The sequence below is a fragment of the Euprymna scolopes genome, chromosome 41, assembly GCF_053919585.1.
Source record: "Euprymna scolopes isolate OS-2025 chromosome 41, ASM5391958v1, whole genome shotgun sequence".
NCBI classification, from domain to species: Eukaryota; Metazoa; Mollusca; class Cephalopoda; order Sepiida; family Sepiolidae; genus Euprymna; species Euprymna scolopes.
The window spans coordinates 36184578-36194543 of NC_136522.1; the positions used below are offsets into that span (position 1 = coordinate 36184578).

The 9966-nt window shown below is 25.8% G+C and overlaps 1 pseudogene; it reads left to right on the forward strand.

The window, feature by feature from the left end:
- The first annotated feature begins 537 nt into the window (after positions 1 to 537).
- On the forward strand, positions 538 to 1173 carry LOC145266658 (uncharacterized; annotated as a pseudogene).
- The last annotated feature ends 8793 nt before the right edge of the window (positions 1174 to 9966 follow it).

A 9966-nucleotide genomic window follows, 5' to 3' on the forward strand; every position in this document is an offset into this window, starting at 1 on the left:
CAATCTAATTTTATGGCATAATTTTATAAATCTATGCCATCTAATTTTATGGCATAATTTTATAAATTTATGCCATCTAATTTTATGGCATAATTTTATAAATCTATGCCATCCAATTTTATGGCATAATTTTATAAATCTATGCAATCTAATTTTATGGCATAATTTTATAAATCTATGCCATCTAATTTTATGCCATGATTTTATAAATCTATGCCATCCAATTTTATGGCACAATTTTATAAATCTATGCCATCTAATTTTATGGCATAATTCTATAAATCTATGCCATCTAATTTTATGGCATAATTTTATAAATCTATGCCATCTAATTTTATGGCATAATTTTATAAATCTATGCCATCCAATTTTATGGCATAATTTTATAAATCTATGCAATCAAATTTTATGGCATAATTTTATAAATCTATGCCATCCAATTTTATGGCATAATTTTATAAATCTATGCCATCCAATTTTATGGCATAATTTTATAAATTTATGCCATCCAATTTTATGGCATAATTTTACAAATCTATGCCATCTAATTTTATGGCATAATTTTATAAATCTATGCCATCCAATTTTATGGCATAATTTTATAAATCTATGCCATCTAATTTTATGGCATAATTTTATAAATCTATGCCATCCAATTTTATGGCATAATTTTATAAATCTATGCCATCTAATTTTATGGCATAATTTTATAAATCTATGCCATCCAATTTTATGGCATAATTTTATAAATCTATGCCATCTAATTTTATGGCATAATTTTATAAATCGATGCCATCCAATTTATTGGCATCATTTTATAAATCTATGCCATCTAATTTTATGGCATAATTTTATAAATCTATTCCATCTAATTTTATGGCATGATTTTATAAATCTATGCACTCCCATTTTATGGCATAATTTTATAAATCTATGCCATCTAATTTTATGGCATAATTTTATAAATCTATGCCATCCAATTTTATGGCATAATTTTATAAATCTATGCCATCTAATTTTATGGCATGATTTTATAAATCTATGCCATCTAATTTTATGGCATAATTTTATAAATTGATGCCATCTAATTTTATGGCATGATTTTATAAATCTATGCCATCTAATTTTATGCCATTATTTTATAAATCTATGCCATCTAGTTTTATGGCATAATTTTATAAATCTATGCCATCTAATTTTATGGCATAATTTTATAAGTCCATGGCATCTAATTTTATGGCATAATTTTATAAATCTATGCCATCCAATTTTATGGCATAATTTTATAAATCTATGCCATCTAAATTTAGTGCATGATTTTATAAATCCATGGCATTTAATTTTATGGCATAATGTTATAAATCTATGCCATCTAATTTTATGGCATAATTTTATAAATTTATGGCATTTAATTTAATGGCATAATTTTATAAATCTATGCCATCTAATTTTATGGCATAATTTTATAAATCCATGGCATTTAATTTTATGGCATAATTTTATAAATCTATGCCACCAATTTTATGGCATAATTTTATAAATCTATGCCATCTAATTTTATGGCATAATTTTATAAATCTATGCCATCTAATTTTATGGCATAATTTTATAAATCTATGCCATCTAATTTTATGGCATAATTTTATAAATCTATTCACTCTAATTTTATGGCATGATTTTACAAATCTATGCCATCCAATTTTATGGCATAATTTTATAAATCGATGCCATCTAATTTTATTGCATATTTTTATAAATCTATGCCATCTAATTTTATGGCATAATTTTATAAATCTATGCCATCTTATTTTATGGCATAATGTTATAAATCTAGGCCATCTAATTTTATGGCATAATTTTATAAATCTATGCCATCCAATTTTATGGCATAATTTTATAAATCTATGCCATCTAATTTTATGGCAGTATTTTATAAATCGATGCCATCTAATTTTATGGCATAATTTTATAAATCTATGCCATCTAATTTTATGCCATGATTTTATAAATCTATGTCATCTAGTTTCATGGCATAATTTTATAAATCCATGGCATTTAATTTTATGGCATAATTTTATAAATCTATGCCATCTAATTTTATGGCATGATTTTATAAATCGATGCCATCTAATTTTATGACATAATTTTATAAATCTATGCCATCTAATTTTATGCCATGATTTTATAAATCTATGCCATCTTGTTTTATGGCATAATTTTATAAATCTATGCCATCTAATTTTATGGCATAATTTTATAAATCTATGCCATCTAATTTTATGGCATAATTTTATAAATCCATGGCATTTAATTTTATGGCATAATTTTATAAATCTATGCCATCTAATTTTATGCCATGATTTTATAAATCTATGTCATCTAGTTTCATGGCATAATTTTATAAATCCATGGCATTTAATTTTATGGCATAATTTTATAAATCTATGCCATCTAATTTTATGGCATAATTTTATAAGTCCATGGCATCTAATTTTATGGCATAATTTTATAAATCTATGCCATCCAATTTTATGGCATAATTTTATAAATCTATGCCATCTAATTTTATGGCATAATTTTATAAATCCATGGCATTTAATTTTATGGCATAATTTTATAAATCTATGCCATCTAATTTTATGGCATAATTTTATAAATCCATGCCATCTAATTTTATGGCATAATTTTATAAATCCATGGCATTTAATTTTATGGCATAATTTTATAAATCTATGCCATCTAATTTTATGGCATAATTTTATAAATCCATGGCATTTAATTTTATGGCATAATTTTATAAATCTATGCCATCTAATTTTATGGCATAATTTTATAAATCCATGGCATTTAATTTTATGGCATAATGTTATAAATCTATGCCATCTAATTTTATGGCATAATTTTATAAATCCATGGCATTTAATTTTATGGCATAATTTTATAAATTTATGCCATCCAATTTTATGGCATAATTTTATAAATCTGTGGCATCCAATTTTATGGCATGATTTTATAAATCCATGGCATATAATTTTATGGCATAATTTTATAAATCTATGCCATCTAATTTTATGGCATAATTTTATAAATCCATGGCATTTAATTTTATGACATAATTTTATAAATCTATGCCATCTAATTTTATGGCATAATTTTATAAATCCATGGCATTTAATTTTAACTATAACCTGATGATTGAAGAATAACATCACGAAAAGAATCAATTTAAATATGCAAACGCATTTCAGTAAGACATTATAGCATCCGTTAAATTGTAACAAAGGTTGTTTAGCAATCAAAACTGTGTTATTAGTTTTTGTTTACACGGTTGAGTGTAAAATAAGACTCTTAATTGAAATTGGTGAACTATTGCGTCATGAAGTTTTTATAAAGAATGTGTCCATAAATACAAAAGCATATTTATTTAGAATTTAAAAATGCAACAATATTAAACAGTATCTATTAAAACTGTGACATAGTTTTGGTTACTGACACGCAGGCGCAAAATCTCTTTTACTTCCTTATTTGTTTTAATATTTTTTATGTACAAATTTATGTACAAATTTATGTACACATTTATGTAGTTACGGATTTTTATTTGTCAATGGTCGATAACTCGCTAAAAGTGAGGCGAGATAAAACCTGCTTCATTACTAATGAGAGTGAGAGAGTGGAGAGAGAGATAGAGTAAGATAATTAATGAATTTCTCACTTTGTAGAAAGTATAAATTTTTTATTCGAAATTCCTTCAATTATTTTTGTGGCCAATCAGAACGCACGATTTACTTCACTCTCATTTCGGTCTTTTATGGTCGTTAATATATAAGATTGATAGATAGATAGATAGATAGATAGATAGATAGAGCGTTTAATATATATATATATATATATATATATATATATATATATATATATATATATATATATATATATATATATATATATACCTCTATCTATCTATCTATATATATAGAGAGAGAGATAAATAGATAAATAGATATATCGTTTGATAGATAGATAGATAGATAGATAGATAGCGAGAGAGCAAGAAAGAAAGAGAGAGAGAGAGAGAGAGAGAGAGAGAGTAGCAAAGCAATGCGCCTTAATGGTACATATACGTAAGAGTATTAAATGTTCATAGAAAATGAATACATGAAAACTGTGGTGTTGCTATGGTGGCAAACCTGCAGACAAAATCTAATATTATATTATTATATTTCTATTTATTTTTAATTGAGGATTAACCGACTTGTTAAACCTTTCATGTGTTCCTCGTTGTAATAAACCCGTCGTAGAATGCGTATTCCAGCAAGTTTGGATATAAATCTCATACTACACACGCAAACGACAGAGAAATCCCTATAATCCCTGCTGTAAGTCTAATCAATTCCTGTCTGGAATGATGGCTGCTATTGCACGGATAATATGTTTGACTATAAATCTGAGGCCACAAGTGGGTAATTGATCGTATTCTGTCAACGTGCGAACACTGTTTCGTGTACACACGCTTCTACCTCTCCCACATTTCTTTCGTTTGTGCTTTTTGTTGAACACAGCGGAAGGGGAGGCGATGGAATCTTAAGGGATTTGAAAGCGAAAGTGAAAGTGTATTGATTGAATGGCGCGTACCGTATGCTGCCCGGTGGAAGAGTGGGTTGGGGTGCGATGAGAGGACAGTGACGTTAATTGAGATTGAGAATATGATCTGTGGGGCAAAATAAGAGGGCGTGGAGGAGGAGAGCGGGTTCAGAACTTGTCAATGTCTGCGTGAGTTCATGTAGTTATTTATTTATGCGTTGTCCTCATATAATTACACCATGCTTATCTCGAGATGATGTGATGAGGACTTGTATATTGTTGCTGCGTCTTCTTCTTCTTCTTCTTCTCCTTCTCCTTCTTCTTCTTCTAATTATTATTATTATTATTATTATTATTATTATTATTATTATTATTATTATTATTATTATCTTTTCTTCTCTCTCGTCTCTCCTCTCTCGATCCACAATATTTCTCCATAGTTATAAACTTAGTTTAGTGTGTGCGTGTTACAAGTTAATTCCCTGTCAATCAATTTACATTTTTTTTAAACTAATGATGACTATCATTAACACACAAGCCACAGTTATCATTATGTACATTTTTCATTATTTTTAGTTTCATAATTTTTCTTCGTCTTCTTTTTATTATTATTATTATTATTATTATTATTATTATTATTATTATTATTATTATTATTATTATTATTATTATTATTTATATTATTATTATTATTTATATTATTATTATTTATATTATTATTATTTATATTATTATTATTTATATTATTTATGTAATTATTATTAGTTTTATTATTATTATTTATATTATTATTATTATTATTTATATTATTATTATTTATATTATTATTACTTATATTATTTATGTAATTATTATTAGTTATATTATTATTATTTATATTATTTATGTAATTATTATTAGTTATATTATTATTTATATTATTATTATTATTATTTATATTATTATTATTTATATTATTTATGTAATTATTATTAGTTATATTATTATTATTTATATTATTATTATTATTTATATTATTATTATTATTATTATTTATATTATTATTATTTATATTATTTATGTAATTATTATTAGTTATATTATTATTTATATTATTATTATTATTTATGTAATTATTATTATTTATATTATTATTATTTATATTATTTATGCAATTATTATTAGTTATATTATTATTATTTATATTATTAATGTAATTATTATTAGTTATATTATTATTTATATTATTATTATTATTATTTATATTATTATTATTTATATTATTTATGTAATTATTATTATTTATATTATTATTATTTATATTATTATTATTATTTATATTATTATTATTTATATTATTTATGTAATTATTATTAGTTATATTATTATTATTTATATTATTATTATTATTTATATTATTATTATTTATATTATTATTATTTATATTATTATTATTTATATTATTTATGCAATTATTATTAGTTATATTATTATTATTTATATTATTTATGTAATTATTATTATTTATATTATTATTATTTATATTATTATTATTATTTATATTATTATTATTTATGTAATTATTATTAGTTATATTATTATTATTTATATTATTATTATTATTTATATTATTATTATTTATATTATTTATGCAATTATTATTAGTTATATTATTATTATTTATATTATTTATGTAATTATTATTAGTTATATTATTATTATTTATATTATTATTATTATTTATATTATTATTATTTATATTATTTATGTAATTATTATTATTTATATTATTATTATTTATATTATTATTATTTATATTATTATTATTTATATTATTATTATTATTTATATTATTATTATTTATATTATTTATGTAATTATTATTAGTTATATTATTATTTATATTATTATTATTATTATTTATGTAATTATTATTATTTATATTATTATTATTTATATTATTATTATTTATATTATTATTATTATTTATATCTAGTTATTTATATTATTATTATTATTATTTATATTATTATTATTTATATTATTATTGTTATTTATATAATTATTATTAGTTATTATTATTATTATTATTATTATTATTTTCTATTATTATTTTATCATTATCATCATTTGTTATCATTAATGCTATTTTTGATGTTATCGCAGTAAAATTTATTATAATCACTAGTAAAGTAAAGTAGCTACGAATTTTGCATACTAATTTTTCATGTTTTGGAAAAATGATAAGATATATACACATGCATACACATGCATACACGCATATATATATATATATATATATATATATATATATATATATATATATATATACTAGCAAAAGTGCCCGTCGTTGACTGGGTTCAAAAACAGCCTACAGAAAATGAACTCTGATTTATGAAAGTATGATAGGTTATGAAAAGGAAGGATTGTAAAGAGATAGCTTCGAATTTGGGGTTATCAAAACCAAAGCAAATATGATGAAAGTAAAAATAAAATAGATAAACCCCATAATTTATTATAACATACCTATTCACACTGAAACACTTATCACAATATTCTGTTGATCTATATTAAAAAAACCTTGTTAAACTTTGTGACATATTTACATTCTATGGAGGTCAGGTACGAACGAACACCCCATAATTTTATTATACCATATTTTTTCAAACTGAAACATAATTATCAAAATATACTTACGCAGATAGATATGAAAAGTCTTTATTAAAGTTTGTGCCTATTTGCATTCTATGAAGGCCAGGCGCGAACGCAGACCCCACAATTTTATTATACCATCCCTATTTAAGTTAAAACATACTTATCAAAGTATTATTATATACATCTATATCAAAAACACTTGTAAACGTTTTTTGTTTTTAATTTTAAAATTTTTTATTTCCATACTTTGTGGAGTAGGCGCGAATGCAGACCCCACAATTTTTATGAACCACCGTTCTGCCAGATTAAACATACCCATTCCTGTGTCTCGATACATCTTCTATCATTATATGTAATCAGTTTTTTAAAATAGTCAACCATATAGGAGCCTATTCGTGACCACACACACACACACACACACACACACACACACATTCAGCTTTATATATATATATATATATATATATATATATGCGTGTGTGTGTGTGTGTATAATATGTGCTTATACAAATAGAAGTAGGTATATGTCGCTGAATATTAGAAAAAAACTTTTGCATGCAGTGGATCTTCTGTTGACTTCAAAGAACAAATCCGAAAATCTATAATAAAAGTACAAAACTGGCACAAGATGATTTGTAACATCAGAAAAGCGGAATATTTAACGATCTATGAAAACGAATGTGGTACTATCCATGTCGATTGTCATGATTTTCTATAAACGTGTGTCTTCAAATATCTTGGTTTAATACTCGGCGATGACGGCAACATCTGTAGCGAAAGTTTTGCGAACATCAATGCGACATATATGAAGTACACTACCATCAGCAGCAGCATCCTTGTAACCGCAGCGACTGTCCTAAATCAAATAAGCTCCACTGTGGTGAGATCTATAGCTTTGTACAGCTCCAAGTACTTACCGACAACGAATAAGGTGGAGCTAAGATTCGCCGTTATGGAACTCAAAATAATCTGCTGTATGTCTGGAATTACAATGCCTGACCACGTGTGCAATGAGGATAGTCGAAATCTCCATTGCATCGTACCGATTGGCGGCAAGATGATAGAATAGCGGCTTGGATGGTTTGGTTGAAGGCTAACAACGACGGCCCCAACGACACCAAGAAACTTGCCTTGTCAATAAAAATCGCCGCGACCGAAAGATAGGCACAAAGAGATTTCTGTAAAATTGGCTTCATATGAATTATCCATCATTTCAAACCCTATCACCTTATAAAATGTTGAAGGAATCTAATTTATATTATCATCAAGTATCCGACTCTTATCCTATTATTAATTATAAATTTAATTAAATAATACCTAATACCTATGAAGTGCTTATGTATAATATATATATATATACCACTCCCCATGTTGGGGTACCAAATTGGTTAAAAGGGAAAATTATTCCCAACTCGCATTAAGGTAGAAATGCACTTTCGTAAATAATTGAATTCATTCGAAACATATCGCTAAAACCAAAACAAAAAAATCATACATTTAGTTTTTTTAGTTATTTATTGAATGAGTCTCATTGCAGTTTCTATTTTCACCGGTTGAGCTCTCGGGCGCTGCAATTGTATTCCGTAAGCGATCACGAAAATCTACAATTTCTTGGTTCTGTAGCTTCTTTATGATTATATCTCTCGGATTGACATTGCTTGCAAAACATAGTTGTCAGTAAAGTAAGGACTTTTTTTCTAGAAATGTTATAACCGTCTCCATAGACTTTTCTGCATCATCCCATGACATTGCTTCATCAGAGTGTTCTTGGTTATTTACATTAGGGTCAAGAGAATGGGAGCTGTCGCTATTTTCATCACCATTACTGCCTTCAGGATATTGATCAGTAGTTTCTTCATCTTGTTGCACTTACATTTCAACATCATTTGCATTAAATGATTTAAGAACAGCGTGGTTGGTCGGTAATCATTTGGTTTCAAGATTTTTTTCTAGACCAGATGTATTCTCTGATTCTTTCAGTTCAGAAGCCTTTGACGCTGGGCATAATTTACCCCATGCTTTTGCTAATGTGCTGGCTCGAACTTGATTCCATGCAGTTGCGAGAGAAAATATGGCATCTTTCATAATAAAATGGCACTGAAAATCGCTTATACTCACGGTACTATTTATCATATTCATCATGAAATCATTTCTGAAGAAACATTTTAAGTTCCAAACAATCCCTTGATCCATAGGTTGGACGAGAGAAGTCACATTAGGTGGTAAGTAGCACACAAAAATATTTCCGCAAGATGACACTAGTTTTGACTCAGGAGGATGTGCTTTGTAATTGCCCAACAGAATCAAGCACTTTAAATCAGGTTTACCTAATTCAAGAAAACGCCTCTGGGCAACTGGCACAAATTCTTGCAAAACCCATTTTTTAAACAACTGTTGATTCATCCATCCATTTCGTGAATAATAATAGGATACTGGCAAAGGCGAAACTCTTTTCAATGCTCGGGGACACTTTGATTTGCCGATGACAAGAAGCTTAAGTTTATGAGTTCCAGAAGCATACCACCGCTATTAGTCTTTCTTTATTTAATTTGAATCCTTTTATTTTCTGCTCCTCGGATCCGGTTAATGTTTTTGTAAGTAAGCACTTCCAATTTACGCCACTTTCATCAGCGCTGTAAACATCCTCTGGTGTTAAACAATAATCGGCAATTATCGTCTTGAATTTGTCGCAATAATTTGATGCTGCGTGTGTATCAGCAGACCGTTGTTCGCCTGACATTGTTAATTGTCTCA